At 46.0% G+C, this 5,602-nt stretch overlaps 1 pseudogene; it reads left to right on the plus strand.

Moving 5' to 3' along the window:
• The first annotated feature begins 2,680 nt into the window (after positions 1 to 2,680).
• LOC147718456 (uncharacterized) lies at positions 2,681 to 5,109 on the plus strand (annotated as a pseudogene).
• Positions 5,110 to 5,602: the final 493 nt, after the last annotated feature.

A 5,602-nucleotide genomic window follows, 5' to 3' on the forward strand; every position in this document is an offset into this window, starting at 1 on the left:
AGAGGCATCGGAGGAAAGGAAAGGGTTTTCCTTTCCTCTAATGTCTCTTTTTAGCATTCCTTGTGCACGATCGCGCATGGGTGCAATCGTGCAGCAGGAATGCCCACTAGTCACCAGGGATTTTCTTTTTTTAAATGCCCTTTGTGTCGGGGAGAGCCCCTTGTACAAGGGTCGCTCCCCTTTGTGGAGCAATATGCTTGGCCGTGTCTGCCCCCTTGGGGGAGCAGATTGGTTAAAATATTACAAATAAAATTAGTAGTGTGCCCACTAGATTGGAGGGGGGTGAAGCAAGTGATAAGTGAAAGGCAAGGTAGGTACACATGTATGTTCCGTGCCCAGCTAGTGATTAACACCCATGTGTGTTTTCTCTCTCTATGAGGTGGGCTCTCCCTATAGGTTAACATGAGGAAGTGGCTGAGATTACTTTTAGCTGCAGTGGTGGCTTACAGTGGATCAGCCTCATGGTGTATGCTATCATTGGATACACAGTGATAAACCTTCCCTTGTGGTAAAGGTAGATATGTAATTGATAGCTTAGAAATTCCACTTCTAGGAAGTGGGTAGTTCTCTGCGCTAAATTCTTTAGTGTGCCATTTAGTTTGGCTCCAGTCCACTTTGGAGGCTGGGAGAGTAGATCTGTGCTTCCCCAAAGACAGCTATAAACATTGGGCATGCAACTGGAATGACAGACCTCTGCCATTTGAGGGTCTGGCTGGATAGATTGGGAAAAGAAAGTTTGACACCTGGCCTCTTGGAAGCCAAATCATGGCCCCACTAAATATTAAGATCTGCATTTCAAGGCCTCATGGCAGACAGGACTGAAATTTAGGAGAGACATCTGAGGTTCAAAGAGGGACCCTCTAAATCACCCCGGCTTCAAAGGCACACTACAGTATAACTACTGGTGCCATACTTCAGCAGGGCAGATATTTTCTTGTGGGGACATTGGACCAGACATCAAGATCTACATGGTGCACACTGCTAGAGGAATCTTTTGTGCACAAGGGGGAGACTGTCATTGGATTGGACCGTGCACCCTGCCTGAATAGTGGCTTGCCTGGGCTAACTACCTGCTGCTATGTGGCGCACTGAAGTGTGCTCTCCAAGGGCTTGCCGATGTTCTTTGTGTAGGTGTCAGGGACATCAAACACCTCCTGTGAGGGACCTACACCATCTATATGTTTCACTTGGTGAGCAGTGCCCTCTCAAGCGCTACTTCGTCTGCTGAATCCTGACTGCAGCGTGAAGTGAGTTCGAAACTAAGACCGGATTACCATTTGCAGAGCATCTAAGGACGTAGCCTCTGCGTTGTCTAGCCTCAGCATGCACAAGTTGTGGTTCCGTAAATTTTGGACCCTGCTATATTATGATACCGAAGCCCAACATTTGTGTCAGAATATATCATCATACCATGACGAATTTGGTATTGGCAGACCGGTAATAATTAGGACATTATTACTGTGCATTTGCGTCACGATTGAGTGACGGGAACACCCCTAAATCGCACTTCCTGTGTTGAACCCACGGGTTCCATTTTGTGAGCGGCATCCATCTTGTGGTTGCCCTTACATAGTCAATTGACCCAGGCCGAATTCGAGCTGAAGGGACACGTCCACCTTTCCTGACTCCCCTGTGACCTGGGCGAGCTGCCTTCACTGCCTCCAGCCAAACCTGTTTGGGCAGTCCCCAACCCAGTGGCCGAGCAAGATTAGCATCAAGGCACAACATGTCCTAAACCATTTACCGCATACAAACCACGCTTTATCATACACACACCTGTCCCTGTTTCTTCTTTATGGCTAGTTTTACAAGGAGGAGTTGCCCGATTTTATTGGGGTTTCATCGATATCTGATGGAAGTTCTGGGCCTGGCCAGGTAATCTATCACAAACTGGACAAACGAAAATATGGGCTTGCCATCATGACTTTGCTTTTTCTTTATTGTGAAAATATGTTTATGGTTGAATTGTAAAACCAAGAATTTTTGCCTGAAGTGTAATATCGTGTATAAAAAGAGGTGGCCGGCTCTGTAAAAAGGAGCAGTCTCCTGAGAATATACACACCGTGTTGTTGTACTTCTAGGACGCCTGTTACTTGGTTGCAGCCAATAAAATTCGATCTTTGACTTCACCTAGAAGACTCGTGTTTCTGTGGTCTGAATCAGGAAAGGACTCGAGGTCTTTGGGTGTTGCCCTGACACCGCTGGGTTATCGGATCAGTACCGGTTCAGAAAAACCCAGTACCTCAATTGGCGCCCAACGTAGGGCGGTATCAGCCGTACCGGTCCAAGCCAGATGTTCGTGAGGAGCTTCGTGTGAAAATTCCGGAGGAAGGCCAGCCACTTCAGCGACCCCTGTATGTCGACGTGGTTCAGAAGGTCTTTGCTGCGAGGTTCCCCGCGTCCCTACGGCTACGAAGGACTGCTGCCCTGACTATCGCCCTGATTTGGACTCATTGATGTTTGGTAGAGCGAAACGTTAGATGAGTCTTCTGGTGACGTCATCGATACCTCAGTTAAGTATAAGTGGAGCGTCTCCCAATCCTTAGTTTGGTTGGTGTCCCCTTGTTGGGACCGCTTCGATTTGGAACTTGCAAGCGCCAAAGCCGAAGGACTCGTGTATTCACGAGAAATATCGTAATCGATAATCCTTTGAAGTTTGAAGCTAGACTAGAGAGCGAAGATGCCTGGTCTTAGCAGACTTGGAAACTTGTTTTGTCTTGGTTGTAATAATAGGGACTCCCGACTGGAGGACTCGTGTCCGGTTCCTCCGATTGGAACTCCAACCTATGAATTATATGTAAAACATGGGGTAAGCCCCATCACATACAATGAAGTGTGGATCAAATACACCAGAAAGGACGGTGTTTTAAAATGGCCCCAATATGGTAGTTTTGATACGGAAATCCTAGATAATCTCGAAGTTAAACTCTTTAAGAAGAAAGCCCGGCCGGCAATGTTTGACTCTTTCCGCCTGTGGCGTAAGGAGGCCAAACAGAAGGAAATTAAACTAGCGAAGAAAGATAAGAGAGAAAGGGGTATCTCTGTAATGCAAGCTGCTATGCAGTATAAAGACAATAAAGAAGAACAGATGAGTGAGCAGTTGCACAGGCAACGTAAAATGGTAATAGATAAATGCTACCCAGTTTTGCCACCTCTTCAGCAAGAAGCAGCAAAAGAGCTTGAAAAAGATCCCCTAATGTCGCATTTGTTAAGTTCACCACCGCCCTATGTGCAAAATGCTACGGCACCTCCACCACCTTTAGTTGTGCAACCCATGGTTGTTATACCCCCTGGTCCTCCTCAGCACCCACCAGCTACTCTTCAGCTGGCTCCTATTCCTCCGGTGCAGCCTTCCCAAGGGTCACCGGCCTTTACACCTGCTCTCCCTATACTTCCTGCAACTTTACCTACTGTATCGACTACCACTCCTGGTACTCCTCCTGACACTGCTTCTGCATCTGCCTCACCTCACCCTGCCTTCCCACTTGTCTTTTCATCAACTTCTCCGTCTGTCCGCCAGAGAGTGGCAAGCACTGTTTCTAGTATTCTATATCCGTTGTTTGGAGCGGCAAGTCCGGCTCCTGCCTCTGGGCACACACAGTTGCATAGCCACCGGCCTGATTCTAGGGAGAAAGAAGTATTGGATCTTTTGGCACATAGATGGGTGACTAACCCCACAATATATGATCTAGAATCTGTTATGGATGTTTTCCACCAGTGGGAAGCCTCAAAGCAGAGGTACGTTTTTGAGAAAATGTGTGTTTTTCTATGCGAAGACTTAGAAGAGAATGATTTGGACTCTAGTCCGCCCGAGTTGAGCCATGTACGGTTTGAATTTTCAAAAGGTACAATTGTGGGTTCAGATGTTAGGAAAGCCCTTAGGGCTGAAGGTGTTTCCAAATCGTTGTTTGATCATGATTCTTCTACCAAGAAGAAAGGAAGACAATATCCCATGAGAGAGGTTCCCCCAGTTTGGAGGGAAGGGGACGCAAATGCCGTTCCCGCCGTTTTGCCACATTTTCAGCGTGTGTGGGTACATGTCCCATGGAAACGAGCTGAAGTATTAGCCCTTAAGCAGACATTGCCCGATCCCCGCAAAAATCCTGCAGGATATTACAAAGAATTATCACAGACTGCAGGCTCCTGTATCATGAATTTAGCTGATATCGATATGTTATTTGGAATGTTGTTCCACGGCCTTTATGGGGAAAGATTCGTCATACGGATCATGATCAAGAGCTAGGCGACACATGGGCAAATATTACTGCTGCTGATACTAGACAAGTTGGTGGTGCTAAACCTGAGCCTTTAGTAGCAGAACTCCCTGGTAGAATGATTACATATATGAAGACTTTGATGCCCGAATTACGTGTAAATTGGGATAAGTTGTCTGCATGTAAGCAAAAGAAAGATAAAACGGTGTCTGATTTCTTTACCAGGTTTGAAGAAACGTTTGTCGACCACAGTGGTCAAGATATGAGTACAGAAGGTGGTCAGCGACTGTTCGTCGATAAATTTGTACACAATCTACTTCCAGAGTTGTGTAAAAAGTTGAAGGATTCAGAGAGTTCGTGGGCAGTTTCTTCTTCAGCACAGATATTGGCTACTGCACAATATTATGAAAATAGAGACAAAGATGAGAAAGAAATAGCAGAAAAGAAAACTAAAGAATTAAAAACGAAGGTCCTGTTACAGCAGGCATACCCGCCACGTGGTGGTAGTGGCCAGAATAATGGCGGTCAGAATAACTATCAGAATAATTATCAGCAACCTCCACAGTTTCAAAAGCCAAGAGTAGAATATACTCAGCCACGCGTTCCTGTAGGTCCCAATCAGTGTTCGTATTGCAAGGAAGAAGGTCATTTTAAATATAGTTTCCCTATCTTGTTACAGCGCGCACATGGTGTGTCAAACACAAGAGGTAGAGGTGTTCAGCAAATACCTAGAGGTAGAGGGCGTGGAAACGTCCCTCAGAATACACACTCCTTTCCACCTCAAAATTCCATGAATAGGTTTGATCAGCAGAATAACGCATCTGGTAGGACAGCTCAGTACTACGCTGATGATTACTATACAGAAGATGAGTATACGGAAGGTAATGATTGCTAGGACAGCCATAGACAAAGAGAGGGAGTTGTTTCAGTTCCAGTAGATCAGAGTGGACCATACGTTGAGGTGCTTACATCAGGTGTGTCAGAGCCTTTTCTGTTGGATACTGGTGCTACAAAGAGTTCTATGATGCACTCAAAACTCCCTGGCGCAACTTTGTCTGGCGAAATGAATGTTTCTGTAGGTTTTTCTGGCGCCCCGGTTAGGAACCCGATTTCATGTCCTATGTCCCTGTCTGTTGGTCCTTGTGAATTCGAAGCACCCCTTATTCTGACAACAGGTTGTGGTGAAAACTTGTTGGGATTGGACCTGTTAAAAAGATTGTATGCAACTTTGTATTGTTCCCCTTCGGGAGTACAACTTACACTAGGTAAGAAAGTGGTTTCTCCAATGTATTTGTCGAGGGATAAATTCCGAAAGAATTGCTGTCTCTCCCTGATATACTTTGGGCTACTGGTCCTAACGATGTGGGTCTCTTGGAAATACCACCATA

Source organism: Lissotriton vulgaris, chromosome 4_1, assembly GCF_964263255.1.
Source record: "Lissotriton vulgaris chromosome 4_1, aLisVul1.2, whole genome shotgun sequence".
Classification (NCBI taxonomy): Eukaryota; Metazoa; Chordata; class Amphibia; order Caudata; family Salamandridae; genus Lissotriton; species Lissotriton vulgaris.